Source organism: Ursus arctos, unplaced genomic scaffold (assembly GCF_023065955.2).
Source record: "Ursus arctos isolate Adak ecotype North America unplaced genomic scaffold, UrsArc2.0 scaffold_6, whole genome shotgun sequence".
Taxonomy (NCBI): Eukaryota; Metazoa; Chordata; class Mammalia; order Carnivora; family Ursidae; genus Ursus; species Ursus arctos.
Window position 1 is genome coordinate 839167 of NW_026623078.1, and position 23563 is coordinate 862729.

General features: G+C 45.8%; 2 long non-coding RNA genes across 2 annotated transcripts in view; both read left to right on the forward strand.

Annotated features, from left to right (window-relative positions):
• LOC130542932 (uncharacterized) overlaps nucleotides 1–15048 on the forward strand; it is a 46898-nt gene extending 31850 nt beyond the window's left edge. The window contains exon 7 of the long non-coding RNA XR_008957855.1: nucleotides 13979–15048. This is a non-coding gene — a long non-coding RNA (uncharacterized LOC130542932). The remainder of the gene's footprint in view (nucleotides 1–13978) is intronic.
• A 5-nt stretch (nucleotides 15049–15053) lies between these two features.
• LOC130542933 (uncharacterized) lies at nucleotides 15054–16435 on the forward strand. The gene is made up of 3 exons (XR_008957857.1): nucleotides 15054–15361; nucleotides 15497–15689; nucleotides 15881–16435. It is a non-coding gene; the product is annotated as an uncharacterized LOC130542933 (long non-coding RNA).
• Nucleotides 16436–23563: the final 7128 nt, after the last annotated feature.

Below are 23563 nucleotides of genomic sequence, written 5' to 3' on the forward strand. Positions count from 1 at the left end.
CTCCCATTCCGTGGGCTGCCTCTTTGGTTTTCTGTTTCCTTGGCTGTGCAACAGTTTTTATATTGATGAAATCCCACAAGTTCATTTTATCTTTTGTCTCTCTTGCCTTTGGAGATGTGTCATAAAAAAGGTTGCTGTGGCTGATGTCATAGAGGTTGCTGCCTATGCTCTTCTCTCGGATTTTGATGGATTTCTGTCTCACATTGAGGTCTTTCATCCATTTAGAGTTTCTCTTTGTGTATGGTGTTAGGGAGTGGTCACATTTCATTCTTTTGCATGTAGCTGTCCAATTTCCCCAGCACCATGTATTGAAGAGACTGTCTTTTTTCCACTGGATGTTGTTTCCTGCTTTGTCAAAAATCAGTTGCCCAGATTCGAGGGCCCATTTCTGGGTTCTCTATTCTGTTCCATTGGTCTATGTGTCTGCTTTTGTGCCAGTACCATGCTGTCTTTGTGATCACAGCTTTGTAGTACAGCTTGAAATCTGGCATTGTGATGCCTCCAGCTTTGTTTTTCCTTTTCAACAATTCCTTGGCGATTCGGGGCCTTTTCTGGTTCCATACAAATTTAAGGGCTGTGTTTTCGAGTTCTTTGTAAAATCTCATCGGTATTTTGATCGGGATAGCATTGAAAGTGTAGATTGCTCTGGGTAGCATGGACATTTTAACTATGTTAATTCTTCCGATCCATGAGCATGGAGTATTTTTCCATCTCTTTGTGTCTTCCTCTATGTCTTTCAAAAGTGATTTATAGTTTCTAGAATATAGGTCCTTTACGTCTCTGGTTAATTCCTAGGTAACATATGGTTTTTGGTGCTATTGTAAATGGGCTGGATTCCCTAATTTCTCTTTCTTCAGTCTCATTATTCGTGTATAGAAATGCAACTGATTTCTGAGCATTGATTTTCTATCCCACCCCATTACTGAATTGCTCTATAACTTCTCATATTTTGCGCGTGTATTCTATTGGGTTTTCCATATAGAGTATCATGTCATCTGTGAAGAGAGACATTTTGACTTCTTTGCTGATTTGGATACCTTTTATCCCTTTTTGTTGTCTGCTGTTGCAAGGACTTCTAGTACTATGTTGAATAATAGTGGTGAGAGTGGGCATCCTTGTTGAGTTCCTGATCTTAAGGGAAAGGCTTCCAGCTTTTCCCCATTGAGAATATTTTCTGTAGCCTTTCCATAGATGGCTTTTATGAGATTGAGAAATGAACCCTCTATTCCTACACTCTGAAGGGTTTTAATCAGGAAAGGATGCTGTATTTTGTCAAATGTTTTTTCTGGATCAGTTGAAGGGATCATATGGTTCCTGAGTCTTTTCTTGTTGATATGATGTATCACGCTGATCGATTTGCGAATATTGAACCACGCTTTCATCCCAGGGATGAATCCCACTTGTTCATGATGGATAATCGTTTTAATGTACTGTTGGATTCTATTAGCCAGAATCTGGTTGAGGATTTTGGCATCTATATTCATTAGGGAAATTGGTCTGTAATTCTTCTTTTTGAGGGGGTCTTTGCCTGTTTTGCGGATCAAGGTAATATTGGCCTCATAGAATGAGTTTGGTAGCTTTCCTTCTGTTTCTATTTTTTGAAATAGCTTTAGGAGAATAGGTATTATTTCTTCTTTGAATGATTGGTAGAATTCCCCAGGAAAACCGTCCGGGCCTGGAGTTTTGTTATTTGGAAGGTTGTTTATCACTGGCTCAATCTATTCACTGGCTTGGATGGCTATGTATTTCCCCATTAGGACTGCCTTTGCAGTATCCCATAGGTTTTGGACCATTGTGTTTTCATTCCCCTTGGTCTCCATAAATTGTTTAAATATATTTTTGATTTCCTGGTTCATTGGGTCATTCCTGAGCAGGATGGTTCTTAGTTTCCAAGTGTTTGAGTTTTTTTCCAAAATCTTCCTTGTTTTTGAGTTCCAATTTCAGAGTGTTGTGCTCTGAGAATATGCACGGGATAATTTCAATCTTTTGGTATCAGTTGAGACCTGATTTGTGTCCCAGAACATGGTCTAATCTTGAGAATGTTCCATGGGCATTAGAATAGAATGAGTATTTCTTTGGTTCTGGGGTACAGTGTTCTATATATATCTATGAGGTCTATCTCATCTAGCATGGCATTCAAAGCTCTTGTTTCTATGTTGGTTTTCTGCTCCGGTGCTCTGTCTGTTGCTGATAGTGGAGTGTTGAGGTTCCTACTATTAATGTATTTTTATCTATATATCTCTTTATTCCGGTTAAGAGTTGGCTTGTGTATCTTGCTGCTCCCCTGTTGGGGGCATATATATTTATAATTGTCATATCCACTTGTTGGATACATCCTTTAAGAATAATATAGTGCCCTTATGTGTCTCTAACCATAGTCTTTAGTTTCAAATCCAATGTGTCTGACATGAGAATTGCTACCCCAGCTTTCTTTTCAGGTCCATTGGCGTGAAAGATGGTATTCCATCCTTTTAGTCTGAATGTATCTTTAGGTTCAAAATGAGTGTTTGTAGACAGCAAATGGATGGGTCATGTCTTTTTATCCAATCAGCAACCCTGTGGTGTTTTATGGGAGCATTTAGGCCATTTACATTGAGAAGGATTATTGAGAGATGTGATTTTAATGATGCCATATTGCCAGTAAAGTCTTTGTTTCCATAGATTGTGACTTTATGTTCTGTATCACTCTTGGGGCCTTTTTACTTTTATAGAACCCCCCCCCCCTTAATATCTCCTGTAGGGCTGGTTTTGTGGTTAAAAAAATTGGTCAATGACCACGATTCTGGAAGGTCTTTATTTCTCCATGAATTCTGAATGACAGCCTTGCTGGATAAAGGATCCTTGGCTGCATGTTTTTCTCTGAAAGAGATTTAAAAATGCCCCCCAACCCTTTATCTCATTCCAGGTCTGTGGAGAGAGGTCAGACGTAATTCTGATATCTTTGCCTTGGTACGTGAGAAACTTCTTTGCCCTGGCCGCTTTCAATACTGTATCCTTGCATCTAATATTTGCGAAATGCACTATGACGTGACGTGGCGTGGGTTTGTCGTGGTTGAGCTTGGAAGGGGTCCTCTCTGCCTCTTGGACACGAATGTTTGTTTCCCTTGCTAGATTAGGGAAGTTTTCAGCTACAATTTGTTCAAATATCTCTTCTAGACCTCTGTTTTTCTCTACGTCCTCAGGAATGCCGATGATTCTGACACTGGAACGTTTTATTGAGTCAGTCATTTCCCGTAACCTACATTCCTGTGTGTGGATTTTTTTTGAGTCCAGATTCTCTTTTAGCTTTTTCCTCTACTGACCCATTTTCCAATTCGCTGATACGTCCTTCTGCCTCATTCACCCTGGCCAACAGAGCCTCTAGTTTTGACTGCATTTGGCTCCTAGAATTTTTAATTTCTGCCAGATTCGCTCACATTTCTGCCCTTAGAGATTCTATGTTCTCATTAACAATTTTGTCAATATTTTTTTCAAGTCTACAAATCATCTTGACCATTGTTACTCTGAATTCCATTTCTGATAATTTGGTTATATCCATATCCATAAGTTCTGTGGCAGAGGCCACAAACTCATTGTCTTTTCTTTGCTGGGGGGGGGGGGACTTCTCCTCATCATTCAGATGAGGAGAGGTTGTGGTGTTGTCCAGAGCCCAAATTATTGACCACGACCCAGGCCGTGCGCCCTTGTTTTATAGGCATCTTAGGTATGGGGGCTTCTTGATTTTTCAGCCTGCCTTCTGAGGTAGGGGCCTGCCGTGCCGATACTTGGGCAACCCTGTTTGGGTAGAGTCTCTGTGTACCCTGCGAAGGGGGATGGGGGTGGGCACACTGTGAGCCGGTCTTTCCAGGCTTCTTTTCTCTGGCAGCTTTCCCTGGTGGTTTGCTGTGCTTCTTCTGAGAGTCAGAGCAGCAGTGGCCGAATCTCAGCCTGTCTCAGAACAGATGGATTGCGGACCATTCTCCACTGATGTTCTGGCCACTTTAACTCTGTTTCTGTTGGTGCTGCTCAACCCTGCACTGTCCAGGATGTGAGCCCCACACCTGGCTTCCCAGCTCTCACCTACAGGGCCAGTGTCTCTCTGTCTGTGTTTCTAACACCGCCAGCCGCCCCTGCATGCTCCAGGAGCTTTATGTGTCTCTTTCTTACACACATTTGCACAAGCTTCCGTTTTCATGACAGAGGACTGTGAGATGCCAGATGGTTTCTCTACGGTGTTCCTTCGTAGATTCAGTACATGGCACTTTCCTTATGTTTTCTTAGGCACTTGTACAAACGGTTTCATCTTCAAGACTGAAGACGTGACTTCAAAGATGGCTTCGGTACAATGTTCTTTCCTAAAGTTGGTTCACCTCCCTTTACTTATGCTTTTATTCCCAATCAGACACATGCTTCCATCATCATGACAGATTATGGGACTTGGAAAACCCTTTCCATACCCTCTTCTTCCTGAGATTACGTCTATGGCTGTTTCCTTAAGGTTCAACACACGTATTGGTAAACCCTGCTGTTTTCACTGATCAATGTTGCCTTGTCTCTACAAAAACATGGTTTGCTGAATTGACTGATGGCACTTTCCTTTCGTTTTCACACAACTTTTGAAGGGCTTTCCTCCTCATGACTGATGTGAGTTGAGAGATGCTTTCCTTGTAGTGTTCTTACATGGTTCAACAAAAGGCATTATCTTGATGCTTGCAGGCACAGTTTTGTACAATGCTCCCAATTCATGACACCAGATGTGAGGTGCAAGACGCTTTTATATAGAGTGTTCTCTCCTTGAGTAAAGTAGGTGTCCCTTTTCCTATGCATTTGTAGACACTTTTGAAAATCTTGACATCTTCCTAACAGAAGATGTGACTTGGATGAGGGTGTCCATTCGGTGTTCTGACTGAGATTTGGGTATATTGTTCTTTCCTTAAGGTTCAACGCACGTATTGGACAACGCATATATATTCCTGGGTCACCATGTTACTTCGATGTTGCCTATCAACACTGACCTGGTACTCACAACTACTTAGGACCTCTCCTTATGCTTTCACTCACACTTCTGCATGTACTTCCATCTTCATTACAGAAGATGTGAGTTGGGAGATTTTTTCCAAGGGTGTTCTTACCTGAGCATACAGCATGTTCCTTAGGTTTTCATACAGTTTTGGAACATACATCCATCTTCATGAAGGTAGTTGTGATTTGGAAGGTTGTCTCTAGATGGTGCTCTTTCTTAGTGTTAAGCATATGGCACTTCTCTTACGGTTCAACAGAGATATTTGAAAATCTCTCTTCATACATCAGGATGTTTGAAATCTCTTCCTCTATACAGAACATTGGTGCTCAGAGTCGAGTAAATGGCATTTCTTTACACATTCCCTCACCCTTTAGCCAATGCTTCCAGGGTCATGTGAAAAGATGTTTCAGAGGGTATTCTATGGAGTTCTCTTGTAAAGTTAAGCATACGATAATTCCCTTAAGCTGAGAAACACTCTCTTGTATATGCTTCCAGCTTCATGAAAGAACACGTGCCTTTAAAGATGGATTAGGTACTGTCCTTTTTTGGAGCCATGTCTCTGCCACTTTCCTTATGTTTTCACCACAACGTTGCAAACATTTTCGTCTTCATGACAGAAGCCGTGGTTTGTAAGATGCTATCTACCCAGTGCTCTCACCTACTAAGTTTATGGCACTTTCCTTAAGTTTCAACACATAGGGAAGAAAACCCTGGTTGATCCATTTGTCAGGAGGTGGGTTCGATATCGTTTTCTATCTAGACAGATTTGGTTCTCAGAATTAAGTAGACAGCCCTTTCTCTACGTGCTTGCACACACTCTTGCCAAGGCTTCCATCTTCACAACAGAAGTTGTGAGTTGAGACATGATGTCTATACAGTGTTCTTCTATAGAGTGAGGCAACGCGCTTTATGCATCTTTTTTGTACACACTTTTTCACATGCTTCCTTTTTCATGCCAGAAGACAGTGAGATGCAGGGCGCCTGGGTGGAACAGCACTTAAGCGTCTGCCTTCAGCCAGGGCGTGATCCCGGCATTGTGGGATCGAGCCCCACATCAGGCTCCTCCGCTGTGAGCCTGCTTCTTCCTCTCCTACTCCCCCTGCTTGTGTTCCCTCTCTCACTGGCTGTTTTGCTGTCAAATTAATAAATGAAATCTTAAAACAAAAGAAAAAGAAGGGTTGCAGATTGGATAAAAAGAAATGACCCATCCATTTGCTGTCTACAAGAGACTCATTTCGAACCCAAAGATGCATTCAGACTGAGAGTAAGGGGATGGAGTACCATCTTTCACGCAAATGGACTTCAAAAGCAAGCTGGGGTAGCAATTCTCATATCAGATAAATTGGATTTTAAACTACAGACTATTGTTAGAGATGCAGAAGGGCACTATGTTATTCTTAAAGGAAGTATTCAACAAGTGGATATGACAATTATAAATATATATGCCCCCAACAGGGGAGCAGCAAGATACACAAGCCAACTCTTAACCAGAATAAAGAGACATATAAATAAAAATACATTAATAGTAGGGGACCTCAACACTCCACTCTCAGAAATAGACAGAACACCCTGGCAAAAACTAAGCAAAGAATCAAAGGCTTTGAATGCCATACTTGACAAGTTGGACCTCATAGATATATAAAGAACACTATACCCCAGAACCAAAGAATACTCATTCTATTCTAATGCCCATGGAACATTCTCAAGAATAGACCATGTTTTGGGACACAAAACAGGTCTCAACCGATACCAAAAGATTGAAATTATCCCGTGCATATTCTCAGACCACAACGCTCTGAAATCGAAACTCAACCACAAGGAAAAATTTGGAAGAAACTCAGACACCTGGTGACTAGGAACCATCCTGCTCAGGAATGACTCAATAAACCAGGAAATCAAAAATCAAATTAAACAATTTATGGAGACCAATGGGAATGAAAATACAACAGTCCAAAAACCTATGGGATACTGCAAAGGCAGTCCTAAGGGGGAAATACATAGCCATCCAAGCCTCACTCAAAAGAATAGAAAAATCTAAAATGCAGTTTTTATATTCTCACCTCAAGAAGCTGGAACAGCAACAGAGGGACAGGACTAATCCATGCACGAGGAAGCAGTTGACCAAAATTAGAGCTGAAATCAATCAAGCAGAAACCAGAAATACAGTAGAGCAGATCAACAGGACTAGAAGCTGGTTCTTTGAGAGAATCAATAAAATTGACAGACCACTGGCAACGCTCATCCAAAAGAAAAGAGAAAGGACCCGAATATTAATATTATGAATGAAAAAGGAGAGGTCACGATGAACACCATTGAAATTGGAAGGATTATTAGAAATTTTTATCAACAGCTATATGCCAATAAACTAAGCAATCTGGAAGAGATGGAATCCTTCCTGGAAACCTATAAACTACCAAGATTGAAAGAGGAAGAAATTGATTTCTTAAACAGGCCAATTAATGATGAAGAAATTGAGTCAGTGATAAACAACCTTCCAAATAACAAAACTCCAGGCCCGGATGGTTTTCCTGGGGAATTCTACCAAACATTCAAAGAAGAAATAATACCTACTCTCCTAAAGCTATTTCAAAAAATAGAAACAGAAGGAAAGCTACCAAACTCATTCTATGAGGCCAATATTACCTTGATCCCCAAACCAGGCAAAGACCCCCTCAAAAAGGAGAATTACAGACCGATTTCCCTAATGAATATGGACGCCAAAATCCTCAACAAGATACTTGCTAATAAAATCCAACAGTACATTAAAAGAATTACCCATCACGATCAAGTGGGATTCATACCTGGGATGCAAGCGTGGTTCAATATTCGCAAATCCATCAGCGTGATATATCAACAAGAAAAGACTCAGGAACCATATGATCCTCTCAATCGATGCCGAAAAAGCATTTGACAAAATACAGCATCCTTTCCTGATTAAAACCCTTCAGAGTGTAGGAATAGAGGGTACATTTCTCAATCTCATAAAAGCCATCTGTGAAAAGCCTACTGCAAATATTATTCTCAATGGGGAAAAGCTGGAAGCCTTTCCCTTAAGATCAGGAACTCGACAAGGAAGCCCACTCTCGCCACTATTATTCAACATCGTACTGGAAGTCTTTGCAACAGCAATCAGACGACAAAAAGGGATCAAAGGTATTCAAATCGGCAAAGAAGAAGTCAAAATGTCTCTCTTTGCAGATGACATGATACTCTATGTGGAAAACCCAAAAGAAGCCGCTCCCAAACTATTAGAAGTTATAGAGCAATTCAGTAATGTGGTGGGATACAAAATTAATGCTCAGAAATCAGTTGCATTTCTGTACACGAATAACGAGACCGAAGAAAGAGAAATTAGGGAATCCATCCCATTTACAATAGCACCAAAAACCGTACGTTACCTTAGAATTAACCAGAGACGTAAAGGACCTATATTCTAGAAACTATAAATCACTCTTGAAAGACATTAAGGAAGACATAAAAAGATGGAAAGGTATTCCATGCTCAAGGATCAGAAGAATTAACATAGTTAAAATGTCCATGCTACCCAGAGCCATCTACACTTTCAATGCTATCCCGATCAAAATACTGAGGACATTTTTCAAAGAACTGGAACAAATAGTCCTTAAATTTGCATGGAAACAGAAAAAGCCATGAATCTCCAAGGAACTGTTGAAAAGGAAAAATAAAGCTGGGGGCATCACAATGCCAGATTTCGAGCTGTACTACAAAGCTGTGATCACAAAGACAGCATGGTACTGGCACAAAAGCAGACACATAGACCAATGGAACAGAATAGAGAACAGAGAAATGGACCCTCGGCTCTTTGTGCAGCTAATATTTGAGCAAGGAGGAAAAAACATCCGGTGGGGAAAAAAGTCTCTTCAATAAATGGTGCTGGGAAAATTGGACAGCTACATGCAAAAGAATGAAACTTGACCACTATCTCACACCATACACAAAAATAAACTCCAAATGGATGAAAGACCTCTATGGGAATCCATCAAAATTCTAGAGGAGAACATAGGCAGCAACCTCCACGACATCGGCCAAAACAACCTTTTTCATGATACATCCCCAAAGGCAAGAGAAACAAAAGATACAATGAATTTATGGGACTTCATCAAGATTAAAAGTTTCAGCACAGTCAAGGAAACAGAAAATCAAAGAGGCATCCCACTGAATGGGAGAATATATTTGCAAATGACACTACAGATAAAGGACTGGTATCCAAGATCTACAAAGATCTTCTCAAACTCAATACACGAGAAACAAATAAACAAATCAAAAAATGGGCAGAAGATATGAACAGACACTTTTCCAATGAAGACATACAAATGGCTAACAGACACATGAAAAAATGTTCAAAATCATTAGCCATCAAAGAGATTCAAATCAAAACCACACTGAGATACCACCTTACACCAGTTAGAATGGCAAAAATAGACAAGGCAAGAAACAACAATTGTTGGAGAGGATGTGGAGAAAGGGGATCCCTCCTACATTGTTGGTGGGAATGCAAGTTGGTACAGCCACTCTGGAAAACAGTGTGGAGGTCCCTTAAAAAGTTAAAAATTGAGCTACCTTATGATCCAGCCATTGCACTACTGGGTGTTTACCCCAAAGATACAGACGTAGTGAAGAGAAGGGCCATATGCACCCCAATGTTCACAGCAGCAATGTCCACAATAGCTAAATCATGGAAGGAGCCGAGATGCCCTTCAACAGATGACTGGATTAAGAAGTTGTGGTCCATACATACAATGGAATATTACTCAGCTATCAGAAAGAACGAGTTCTCAACATTTGCTACAACATGGATGGCACTGGAGGAGCTAATGCTAAGTGAAATAAGTCAAGCAGAGAAAGACAACTATCATATGATTTCTCTCATCTATGGAACAAAAGAACTAGGAAGATCAGTAGGAGAAGAAAGGGATAAAGAAAGGGGGGGTAATCAGAAGGGGGAATGAAACATGAGAGACTATGGACTATGAGAAACAAACTGAGGGCCTCAGAAGGGAGGAGGGTGGGGGAATGGGATAGACCGGTGATGGGTGGTAAGGAGGGCACGTATTGCATGGTGCACTAGGTGTTATACGCAACTAATGAATCATCGAGCCTTACATCGGAAACCGGGGATGCACTGTATGTTGACAAACATAATAAAACATTAAAAAAAGAAAAAAAAAGAAAAACTGTGAGATGCAAGATGCTTTCTCTATGGTGTTCTTTCAGAGAGTTCAGTATATGGCACTTTCCTTATGTTTTCTTAGACGCCTGTTGAAATGCTTTCATCTTCATGATAGAATACGTGAGGTGAAAGATGGCTTCGATACAATATTCTGTCTTAAATATTCGTTATTGGCCCTTTCCCTATGCTTTTATTCCCACTCTGAAACATTCTTCCATCATCATGACAGACGACGGGAGTTGGAAGACTGTTTCCATGCACTCCTATTACTGAGAGTTACATCTGGGGCTGTTTCCTTAAGTGAACCTTAAGGAAACACATATAGGGAAGCCCTAGCGTCTTCACTGATCAAAGTTGCCGTCTCTCTACACAAACTCTTTAGCTAATTGACTGATTGCACTTTCTTTTTGTTTTCACACAACCTTTTCGAACGGCTTTCATCCTCATGAAAGAAGTGAGTTGAGTGATGCTTTCTGTGTAGTATTATTACAGTTTTAAACGAAGTGCATTATCTTGATGCTCGCAGGCACTGTTTTGCACAATGCTCCCACTTCATGAGAAAAGATGTGAGGTGCAAGATGCTTTTAGATAGAGTATTCTCTCCTAGTGTAAAGTAGGTGACACCTTCCTTATGCATTCGTAGACACTTGAAAAACTTGCGATCATCCTCACAGAAGCTGTGACTTGGAAGATGGTGTCCATTCGGTGTTCTGACTGAGATTTGTATATAGTGCCCTTTTCCTTAAGGTTCAAGGCACGTGCTGGACAACGGGTGTATATTCATGGGTCACCATGTTACTTCGATGTTGCCTTCTATCAACACGGAGTTGTTTCTCACAACTACTTAGATAGGACCTCTCCTTATGCTTTCACTTGCACTTCTGCAAGTACTCCCATCTTCATTACAGAAGATGTGAGTTGAAAGATTTTTTTCCAAGGGTGTTCTTACCTGAGTATACAGAATGTTCCTTAGGTTTCATGCAGATTTTGTAACATACATCCACCCTCATGAACTTGATTTGGAAAGTTGTCTCCAGATGGTGCTCTTTAATAGTGCTAAGCGTATGGCACTTCTTTTACCGTTCAACACAGATATTTGAAAAAGCTTCTCTCTTCATGCATCAGGATGTTTGAAGTTTCATTCTCTATACAGAACCTTGGTGCTCAGAGTGGAGTAAACGTCATTTCTTTACAAGTTCCTTTACCCTTGAGCCAATGCTTTCAGCCTCATGAGAAAAGATCTGAGTTTCAGACAGTGTCCTACGGATTTCCCTCATAAAGTTAAGCGTACGATAATTCCCTTATGCTGAGAAACACTGCTGAGAATGCTTCCAACTTCGTAAAAGAAGACGTGCCTTGAAGGATGGATTCGGTACGGTCCTTTCTTGAAGCTAAGTCTCTGCCACTTTCCTTATGCTTTCAGGGCAATGATGCAAACGTTTCCATCTTCATGACAGAATTTGTTGGTTGAAAGATGCTATCTACCCAGTGCTCTCACCTACTATTAAGTTTATGGCACTTTCGTTAAGGTTCAACACACAGGAAGGAAACCCCGGTTGATCCATTTGTCAGGAGGTTGGTTTGATATTGTTTTCTATCTACACAGATTTGGTTCTTAGAATTAAGTAGACGGCACTTCTTTATGAGCTCGCACACATTCTTACCAAGGCTTCCGTCTTCACTACAGAAGTTGTGAGTTGAGACATGGTGTCAATACAGTGTTCCTGTATAGAGTGAAACAACGCGCTTTATGCGTCTGTTTTCACAGACAGTTTTGCACATACTTCCGTTTTTATGACAGAAGACTGTGAGATGCAAGATGCTTTCTCTATGGTGTTCTTTCGTGGACTTCAGTATATGGCATTTTCCCTATGTTTTCTTAGACACCTGTGCCAATAGTTTCATCTTCACGACCGAAGATGTCAGGTGAATGATGGCTTTGATACAGTGTTCTTCCTTGAAGATTGGTTAGTGGCCCTTATGCTTTCATTCCCACTCTGCAACATGCTTCCATCATCATGACAGAGGATGGGAGTTGGAAGACCCTTACCATGCTATTCTTACTGAGAGTTACGTCAATGGCAGTTTCCTTAAGGTTCAACACACATATTGGAAAACCCTGGTGTCTTCAGTGATCAACGTTACCGTCTCTCTGCACAAACCTGATTCACTGAATGGAGTGATGGCACTTTCTTTTCGTTTTCACACAACATTTTTGATCGGCATCCTCTTTTTTTGGAAATTTTGTTTGGAAATTTTAATATGCCTTTCTCAATATCTGATGGAAAAAGCAGACAAAACATTGGTAACAAATGTGACCTAATTGACGTCTATGTAATATTGCATAATACGTGCAGAATACATTATTTCCAGTGGTCATAGACTATTTACCCAAACAGATGATATGTTGTTCCATGAATCATGTCTACATTTTAACATCCTGAAACTAACTAGATTCTATTCTTAGGCCACCAAGGAATAGAGCCCGAGTCCTCACGAAAAGAAGACCAGGAAATCCCTCCATGTTTAAAAATTCAATGTAACTTTGCTGCATATCCTAAGGGTCAGAGAGGGAATCGCAATGGACATTTTCCACCTTTTCTACATCAGGGCTCACACACAATGGCCCTTTGTCTCTGAAGAGCACTGACTATCCTAACATAGACAGGACTTAAGCCTCCTATCAGGGTTCTGCATGTCCCAGGCACACCTGGCAGCCTTGGCCTGTGCCCACACACACCTCCCTCCAGCTTTCCTTTCTGGTGGCATTGTGTTAAGGTAGTCAACATAGCCATATGGAGATGAGAAGCTCCCCACTCCTAGTGATGATGTTGCTATTGTCCCCACCAAGCTAATAACATGATTTCTGAGAGAATTACAACAAAATAGCAGTTTCTTGACCTTCATGAAAGTGTGAAAATCATCTTGTGAGTCATCTTTTCGAAACACGGTTTCACCATGTGTTCTTTTCTCTGGAAAAGATATAGACCCAATGGTAATTATGGCTCCTGAGCACCTGCTCTTGGGAGAATCCATACTGGCTCTGAGTAGCATTCTCCCTCGTAAACTTCTCAACTGGGGTGTAGATAGAATGAGTCCCATTTTTAGATGGATAGACAAAGGCTCAGAAATGATATGAATTACAGAGGATTTTAGTGTCAGAAACCTAAGTGTGATCTCCAAACTGACTCCAAATCCCTTGTTCTTCCATACAAGGTACCATTTCGCTCTACCCCAGGTCTTCTCAATCTGGAAACCTAGGAAGTATTAGGATTTTCTTGTTGTGTGGCCAAATGGAATGAATTTGGCTGCCTTTTCACCTCTGCCCATCATGATCATGAAGATAATTCTCTCAGTGGAGGACCTTTGAGTCGGAGACTTAAAGATCCCTAGGAATAGAGATACTATACTATTTTTCTGATATTAAAGTGACTGAAAGAACTATGCTTTTTTAATTGATGGAGGCTCTGGTCTGTAGAGTGTCCTGTAAGGTCGGAAATAGTATTTAAAGCAGTTAGCCTTTTCTATAGAGTGAGACAATGCTTCTAAAGATTTCCTAAATATTCCCTTACCTGTGATTATTTATTCCCAACCATCGTAGTGTTTCTATGTTACGATTATGATTTCATTAAGGCCAACGTTGCGGAGAAAGAACTTAGTGTATCCAGGGGCACTTTCGTGTTGTGACAGTGAGCTATTCTGTTGTATTCTGTAGTCCAAGGGAATGGTGCCAGACATCTCTAAGATGTGTAAAATTCTGACTGTAAATGATCTCTATGTTTCAGAGATTTGGGCAGGACAAGGGGAGGAGTCCAGAGACCATGAACGCCTCTGTTACCTGTGTTGACCATGGAGCAGGTAACCTTCTGTAGGGGTCCTTTGATGTCTCTTTACTATTGGAAAGGTGCTTTCATCTCATGTTCCACCATTTGGTAGTGATGATAAGGATAAGAGTAATTTTTATGTCATACCATCTGTGAGGCCTGATCTTGGCCTCCCAGGAAAGCTCTCCTTTAACATTTTACCCAGCTCAAAATGACTGGGCAAACCCTCAAAGCATGGGCCCTATTTCTGCCCCCAGCACTTATTGTCCATATGCATCAAAAAGAAAAAGAGAACCAAAAAATGCCTTTGCCAACATCAAGGTGAGAACACAAAAGAACCTTTCTTGCTCCCATAAGATTAAAGTCATACTGATTTGTACATACTGAAAACATAAGAAAAAGTCTGTCACTTTCTGGAACCTTCTTCCTCATCGTGATGTATAACTGTACGTAGCACAACTCAGAACAAATATATGACCCTGCCCTAAATGTTCCTTCCCTGGAGCACTCCCTTCTTTGTGAAGATTGTGTCTCCCAGGCAGCTGTCTTTGACTTGGGTTTGAATAAAACTCTCTTCCTTCCTCTCTAAAATGTTTTAAAAGGTTCCTTCATTTAGTGTCGACAATAACACTGTTTTCAAGTGAAAAATAAATGTTCCTGGTTCACAACCGCGACAGAACAGAAGGCCGGCTTTTCCTTCCTTCCCTGTAGAACTAAGCATGTGTATATAGATTGCAGCACAAATGGGCTCACCCTAGAAGGATGTTTTGAAGGTCTGAGAAGCACTATCCACTCCATGGGTGAGACAAGAAGGCAAAGCTATTCCCGCTTGGAGCATTCCTTTTGGCGCTTAAAATTGCCTTGGATATGCATAAAAGCATTGCATTTCCTAAAGCCCAAGGCTGGAACAGTCTGAGAGCAGCTGACCTTGCCAGGAACCAGGCACACCCTTGCAGGAAGGGTTGGTGCAGAAGGGAAGGGGCAGGGCTCTGAGGGTGGTCGGCAGGTAGAGGGGTCCGCGAAAGGGGCCGTGTGTGTGTGTGTGTGTGTGTGTGTGTGTGTGTGTGTGTGTGTGTGATTGCAGCCCTGCCCATGATCCCCGTCATGCCTGCTCAGGGCGTTTAGCCAAGGAGGTGCCTCCTGGACCTCTGCACTCCCAGAGTTGTGAGTCATGGGGCCGGTTGCCTGGCATTCAAGGAGTTGGAAGCATCATACTCCCCAAGCAATCACCCCATGGGGGTGGAGCTACGTCTCTGTGTGCAGATCCGGAGCAGCCCAAGGACGCAGACCAGGAGCCAAGGAAGTGGAGTTTTGAGAGAGTGGACCTGTGGAGTTCCTGGCTGGGTGAGTGCATGCTGTGTGGCCATAGGTGGGCTTTCTGGGAGTAGGGGTACCCCGGGTAAGAGGCGGGGTTCTGGAAGGGCATGTTGAGAGAGTTCATCATGGAGACTCAGTTTTCTTTCCTTTTTCCCTTGAAAGTCTCTTCTGCCTAGTCTCCGTCAACTGGCCATACACCCCAGACCCAGGAACTCCAGGGCACCCGCTCAGCAAAGCTTTTGTGGGATGGTTCGCAGACATTCCAGGGTTTCCCGTGTTCCCCAGGAAGAGCGAGAGAAAGGACCGCACAGTCCCCAACTTCAGTGCGGTGCCCCTGTCCCCCGACACAGTGCAGGTAATGGACCTTGAGCAGTTCCCCGAGTTCAGCAGGGTATTCCCTGTTCCCTCAGGCACAGGTGTGGCGCTAGGAAGGCCCAGAGCCGTTACCCAACTTCAGCATTGTGCTAGCTGTTTCCTGGGAATGGTGGCAATGGGCTGGGAGATAATTACTACTAAAAGACAAGTCTATGTTTCCCCTTCTCCCAGAAACCACAGCAGGTGTGCAGGCTTTAGGTCCGAGGAGCTGCTTCTCCCCATCTGACAACACTTCTCTGCTCTGGCTCCGCGAGACCCGACGTTCTGAACGTCTGCATCTGAGTCAGTGAGGCAGCTTGACACGGGATCCAGCATTCAGAGAAAGCGGCAGGTCCATTTGGAGAAATGTCATATCCACATCAGGACTGGAAGTAAAACCTCTCATTAACCCACCATCTCCTGGGTTTTTCTCTTTTCTCTAGTTGAGCCATGAAGTAAAACTTAAGTAATAGTTGTCAGCGTTCTGAATTTGGTGAAGGAGGTACTTAGTTTCTGAGCTTGGAGCACTTTGCAGGGGATCCCATTTTCTCTGTTCATTGACTGCTTATGAATGTATTTTGAACAGCTGTTTCCTAGAAACACTCTTTCATTAGAAAGGGAAGGTGAGGTTTACTCTTTGTCTATTTTTAAGATATACGTTTGACAGTGTTTATACAGTTGGGCCTAAGATAAGGGTGAGTGGCCACCATTTAGTGTTAGATGGCCTTTTGTCGTCACATACAAATATGGATGATGTCTTTCCAATTGTCAAAGGTGATGTTTCATCACTGATTAGTCTTTTCATCCCAAGAGATACAATGGGGGTCGAGGGAAAATTCAAAATTATTCAGAGCAGCATTTTCCTGTTTAAAATATATGCTGGTGGTGGGTAGTAAGGAGGGCACATATTGCATGGTGCACTGGGTGTAATATGCAACTAATGTATCATCGAAATTTACTGTACTGTATGGAGACTATAACATTATGTAATAAAAAACAATAAAAAAATAAAGGTAAACCTTGTGTATCTAACTATACCAGATGTATCATCTCAATATTTTGAAGTGCCATATTCAATCTGCTGTTTCTTTGGTGGTGGAGTCAGAGGAGAGTCTTTGGGAATTCCTTTCGATAGAGGCATGGTGGTGGCTTCAATTGGGTAGGCGACAGGGGCCCTGGGCTGAGTTCTGGAACTGCTTTACTGATGCTGGGTGAGTCAGGTTATGCCAAAGAGTTTCTGTTTCTTCCCTATGAGATTGACAAAAACCGGCTTCCAACGGAAAAATCTTCCGTAACGTGCAAACATGCTCACAAGTGCCTGTGCCAAGGTGAAGTAAATGCCATACACTGATCTGTAAGAGACCACAGTTTGCTAGCAGGAGATAAACCCGAACGAACACAACATGGGACACTTGAGGCAGAAACGGCTTCCGCCGAAAAATAAGTTCTTGATGTGGAAAACCTATCCAAAGTGGTTGTAGCAAAGTAAACAGAATGCCACACACTTATGTGTAAGAAACAACATTCCCCAGGCATGGTCTAAGCCCAGACATCGTCACTGTGCTTTTGGTAGCATGAGGGAAACCCGAGCCCCACATCCCTGACCCATTTGGCAAAAAAACGACTTCCAACGGAAACAGTTTTCCTAAGGAGCATACCCTATCACAAGTGGTTGTGGCAAGGTAAAGGAAATGCCATCCACTTCTCTGGAAGAAACCACAGTGCCCAGCCATGTTCTAAGCCCTAACATCATCACTGGGCTTCTGGCAGCATGAGTGAAAACAGAGGAGCAAGCACGGAGACCCATTTGAGAAAAACCGGCTTCGAACGGAAAAATCTTTCATAACGTGCAAACATGCTCACAAGTGCCTGTGGCAAGGTGAAGTAAATGCCATACACTGATCTGTAAGAGACCACAGTGCCTAGGAACAGTCTGAGCCCTTACCTCATCCGGGCGGTTTTGCTAGCATGAGTTCAACCCGAACGAACACAGCCCGGGGACCCCTGGGACAAAAACGGCTTCCGACGAACAATAGGGGCTTGATTTGGAAAACCGATCCCAAGTGAGGGTAGCCAGGTAAACAAAATGCCACACAGGTGTAAGAAACAACGATGCCCAGACATGGTCTAAGCCCCTCACCTCGTCACTGTGCTTTCGGTAGCTAGAAGGACCCCCGAGGCCCACGGCAGTGAGACCCGTTTGGCAAAAAGCCGGCCTCCAACGGAAACAGTTTTCCTCAGGTGCAGACACTATCACAAGTGGTTGTGGCAAGGTAAAGCAAATGCCATCCACTTCTCTGGAAGAAACCACAGTGCCCAGCCATGTTCTAAGCCCTCCCATCCTCCCTGGGCTTCTGGCAGCAGGAGTGAAAAGAGAGGAGCAGAGCACTGGGACCCGTTTGACAAAAACTGGCTTCCCACGGGAAAGTTTTTCTCCGAGTACAGACATGCTCCCAGGTGCCTGTGGGAAGGGGAAGGAAATGCCATACACTGACCTGGAAGAGACCACAGGGCCCAGGCACAGTCTGAGCCCTTCCCTCATCCCGGCGGTTTTGCTAGCAGGACTTCAACCCCAAAGAACACAGCCCGGAGACCCCTGGGGCAAAAACGGCTTCCGACGAACAATACGCGCATGCTGTGGAAAACCTATCCCAAGTGGGGGTAGCCAGGTCAACAAAATGCCACACACCCAGGTGTAAGAAACAACATTGCCCAGGCATGGTCTAAGCCCCTCACCTCGTCCCTGTGCTTTGGGGACCCGGAGGGACACCCGAGGGCCACGGCCCTGAGACCCCTTTGCAAAAAGCCGGCTTCCCAGTTTTCCTGAGGTGCAAACCCTCTCACAAGTGGTTGTGGCAAGGTAAAGTAAATGCCCTCCACTTCTCTGGAAGAATCCACAGTGCCGAGCCAGGTTCTAAGCACTCCCATCCTCCCTGGGCTTCTGGCAGCAGCAGTGAAAAGAGAGGAGCAGAGCACTAGGACCCGTTTGTCAAACACCGGCTTCCCACGGGAAAGTCTTTCTCCGCGTGCAGACATGCTCCCAGGTGCCTGGGGCAAGGGGAACGAAATGCCATACACTGACCTGGAAGAGACCACAGGGCCCAGGCACAGTCTGAACACTTCCCTCAACCCGGCGGTTTTGCTAGCAGGAGTTCAACCCCAACGAACACAGCCCGGAGACCCCTGGGGCAAAAACGGCTTCCGACGAACAATAGGTGCTTGCTGTGGAACACCTATCCCAAGTGGGGGTAGCCAGCTCAACAAAATGCCACACACCCAGGTGTAAGGAACAACATTGCCCAGGCATGGTCTAAGCCCCTCACCTCGTCCCTGTGCTTTGGGGAGCCGGAGGGACAGCCGAGGCCCACGGCCCTGAGACCCCTTTGCAAAAAGCCGGCTTCCCACGGAAACAGTTTTCCTGAGGTGCAGACCCTATCCCAAGTGGTTGTGGCAAGTTAAAGCAAATGCCCTCCACTTCTCTGGAAGAAACCACAGTGCCCAGCCATGTTCTAAGCCGTCCCATCCTCCCTGGGCTTCTGGCAGCAGGAGTGAAAAGAGAGGAGCAGAGCACTGGGACCCGTTTGACAAAAACCGGCTTCCCACGGGAAAGTCTTTCTCCACGTGCAGACATGGTCCCAGGTGCCTGTGGCAAGGGGAAGGAAATGCCATACACTGACCTGGAAGAGACCACAGAGCCCAGGCACAGTCTGAACCCTTCCCTCAACCCGGCGGTTTTGCTAGCAGGAGTTCAACCCCAACGAACACACCCCGGAGACTCCAGGGGCAAAAACGGCTTCCGACGAACAATAGGTGCTTGCTGTGGAACACCTATCCCAAGTGGGGGTAGCCAGCTCAATAAAATGCCACACACCCAGGTATAAGAAACAACATTGCCCAGGCATGGTCTAAGCCCCTCACCTCGTCCCTGTGCTTTGGGGAGCCGGAGGAACAGCCGAGGCCCACGGCCCTGAGACCCCTGTGCAAAAAGCCGGCTTCCCACGGAAACAGTTTTCCTGAGGTGCAGACCCTCTCACAAGTGGTTGTGGCAAGGTAAAGCAAATGCCCTCCACTTCTCTGGAAGAAACCACAGTGCCCAGCCATGTTCTAAGCTCTCCCATCCTCCCTGGGCTTCTGGCAGCAGGAGTGAAAAGAGAGGAGCAGAGCACTGGTACCCGTTTGACAAAAAGCGGCTTCCCACGGGAAAGTCTTTCTCCACGTGCAGACATGCTCCCAGGTGCCTGTGGCAAGGGGAAGGAAATGCCATACACTGACCTAGAAGAGACCACAGGGCCCAGGCACAGTCTGAACCCTTCCCTCAACCCGGCGGTTTTGCTAGCAGGAGTTCAACCCCAACGAACACAGCCCGGAGACCCCTGGGGCAAAAACGGCTTCCGACGAACAATAGGCGCTTGCTGTGGAAAACCTATCCCAAGTGGGGGTAGCCAGCTCAACAAAATCCACACACACAGGTGTAAGAAACAACATTGCCCAGGCATGGTCTAAGCCCCTCACCTCGTCCCTGTGCTTTGGGGAGCCGAGGGACACCCGAGGCCGACGGCCCTGAGACCCCTTTGCAAAAAGCCGGCTTCCCACGGAAACAGTTTTCCTGAGGTGCAGACCCTATCCCAAGTGGTTGTGGCAAGGTAAAGCAAATGCCCTCCACTTCTCTGGAAGAAACCACAGTGCCCAGCCATGTTCTAAGCCCTCCCATCCTCCCTGGGCTTCTGGCAGCAGGAGTGAAAAGAGAGGAGCAGAGCACTGGGACCCGTTTGACAAAAACCGGCTTCCCATGGGAAAGTCTTTCTCCACGTGCAGACATGCTCCCAGGTGATTGTGGCAAGGGGAAGGAAATGCCATACACTGACCTGGAAGAGACCACAGGGCCCAGGCACAGTCTGAACCCTTCCCTCAACCCGGCGGTTTTGCTAGCAGGAGTTCAACCCCAAGGAACACAGCCTGGAGACCCCTGGGGCAAAAACGGCTTCCGACGAACAATAGGTGCTTGCTGTGGAACACCTATCCCAAGTGGGGGTAGCCAGCTCAACAAAATCCACACACCCTGGTGTAAGAAACAACATTGCCCAGGCATGGTCTAAGCCCCTCACCTCGTCCCTGTGCTTTGGGGAGCCGGAGGGACACCCGAGGCCGACGGCCCTGAGACCCCTTTGCAAAAAGCCGGCATCCCACGGAGACAGTTTTCCTGAGGTGCAGACCCTATCCCAAGTGGTTGTGGCAAGGTAAAGCAAATGCCCTCCACTTCTCTCGAAGAAACCACAGTGCCCAGCCATGTTCTAAGCCCTCCCATCCTCCCTGGGCTTCTGGCAGCAGGAGTGAAAAGAGAGGAGCAGAGCACTGGGACCCGTTTGACAAAAACCGGCTTCCCACGGGAAAGCTTTCTCCACGTGCAGACATGCTCCCAGGTGCCTGTGGCAAGGGGAAGGAAATGCCATACACTGACCTGGAAGAGACCACAGGGCCCAGGCACAGTCTGAACCCTTCCCTCAACCCGGCGGTTTTGCTAGCAGGAGTTCAACCCCAACGAACACAGCCCGGAGACCCCCGGGGCAAAAACGGCTTCCGACGAACAATAGGTGCTTGCTGTGGAACAGCTTTCCCATGTGGGTGTAGCCAGCTCAACAAAATGCCAGACACCCAGGTGTAAGAAACAACATTGCCCAGGCATGGTCTAAGCCCCTCACCTCGTCCCTGTGCTTTGGGGAGCCGGAGGGACAGCCGAGGCCCACGGCCCTGAGACCCCTTTGCAAAAAGCCGGCTTCCCACGGAGACAGTTTCCTTGAGGTGCAGACCCTATCCCAAGTGGTTGTGCCAAGGTAAAGCAAATGCCCTCCACTTCTCTGGAAGAAACCACAGTGCCCAGCCATGTTCTAAGCTCTCCCATCCTCCCTGGGCTTCTGGCAGCAGGAGTGAAAAGAGAGGAGCAGAGCACTGGGACCCGTTTGACAAAAACCGGCTTCCCACGGGAAAGTCTTTCTCCACGTGCACACATGCTCCCAGGTGCCTGTGGCAAGGGGAAGGAAATGGCATACACTGACCTGGAAGAGACCACAGGGCCCAGGCACAGTCTGAACCCTTCCCTCAACCCGGCGGTTTTGCTAGCAGGAGTTCAACCCCAACGAACACAGCCCGGAGACCCCTGGGGCAAAAACGGCATCCGACGAACAATAGGTGCTTGCTGTGGAACACCTATCCCAAGTGGGGGTAGCCAGCTCAACAAAATCCACACACCCAGGTGTAAGAAACAACATTGCCCAGGCATGGTCTAAGCCCCTCACCTCGTCCCTGTGCTTTGGGGAGCCGGAGGGACACCCGAGGCCGACGGCCCTGAGACCCCTTTGCAAAAAGCCGGCATCCCACAGAGACAGTTTTCCTGAGGTGCAGACCCTATCCCAAGTGGCTGTGGCAAGGTAAAGCAAATGCCCTCCACTTCTCTCGAAGAAACCACAGTGCCCAGCCATGTTCTAAGCCCTCCCATCCTCCCTGGGCTTCTGGCAGCAGGAGTGAAAAGAGAGGAGCAGAGCACTGGGACCCGTTTGACAAAAACCGGCTTCCCACGGGAAAATCTTTCTCCACATGCAGACATGCTCCCAGGTGCCTGTGGCAAGGGGAAGGAAATGCCATACACTGACCTGGAAGAGACCACAGGGCCCAGGCACAGTCTGAACCCTTCCCTCAACCCGGCGGTTTTGCTAGCAGGAGTTCAACCCCAACGAACACAGCCCGGAGACCCCTGGGGCAAAAACGGCTTCCGACGAACAATAGGTGCTTGCTGTGGAACACCTATCCCAAGTGGGGGTAGCCAGCTCAACAAAATGCCACACACCCAGGTGTAAGAAACAACATTGCCCAGGCATGGTCTAAGGCCCTCACCTCGTCCCTGTGCTTTGGGGAGCCGGAGGGACAGCCGAGGCACACGGCCCTGCGACCCCTTTGCAAAAAGCCGGCTTCCCACGGAGACAGTTTTCCTGAGGTGCAGACCCTATCCCAAGTGGTTGTGGCAAGGTAAAGCAAATGCCCTCCACTTCTCTGGAAGAAACCACAGTGCCCAGCCATGTTCTAAGCCCTCCCATCCTCCCTGGGCTTCTGGCAGCAGGAGTGAAAAGAGAGGAGCAGAGCACTGGGACCCGTTTGACAAAACCCGGCTTCCCACGGGAAAGTCTTTCTCCACGTGCAGACATGCTCCCAGGTGCCTGGGGCAAGGGGAAGGAAATGCCATACACTGACCTGGAAGAGACCACAGGGCCCAGGCACAGTCTGAACCCTTCCCTCAACCCGGCGGTTTTGCTAGCAGGAGTTCAACCCCAACGAACACAGCCCGGAGACCCCTGGGGCAAAAACGGCTTCCGACGAACAATAGGTGCTTGCTGTGGAACCCTATCCCAAGTGGGGGTAACCAGCTCAACAAAATGCCACACACCCAGGTGTAAGAAACAACATTGCCCAGGCATGGTCTAAGCCCCTCACCTCGTCCCTGTGCTTTGGGGAGCCGGAGGGACACCCGAGGCCGACGGCCCTGAGACCCCTTTGCAAAAAGCCGGCTTCCCACGGAGACAGTTTTCCTGAGGTGCAGACCCTATCCCAAGTGGTTGTGGCAAGGTAAAGCAAATGCCCTCCACTTCTCTGGAAGAAACCACAGTGCCCAGCCATGTTCTAAGCCCTCCCATCCTCCCTGGGCTTCTGGCAGCAGGAGTGAAAAGAGAGGAGCAGAGCACTGGGACCCGTTTGACAAAAACCGGCTTCCCACGGGAAAGTCTTTCTCCACGTGCAGACATGCTCCCAGGTGCCTGGGGCAAGGGGAAGGAAATGGCATACACTGACCTGGAAGAGACCACAGGGCCCAGGCACAGTCTGAACCCT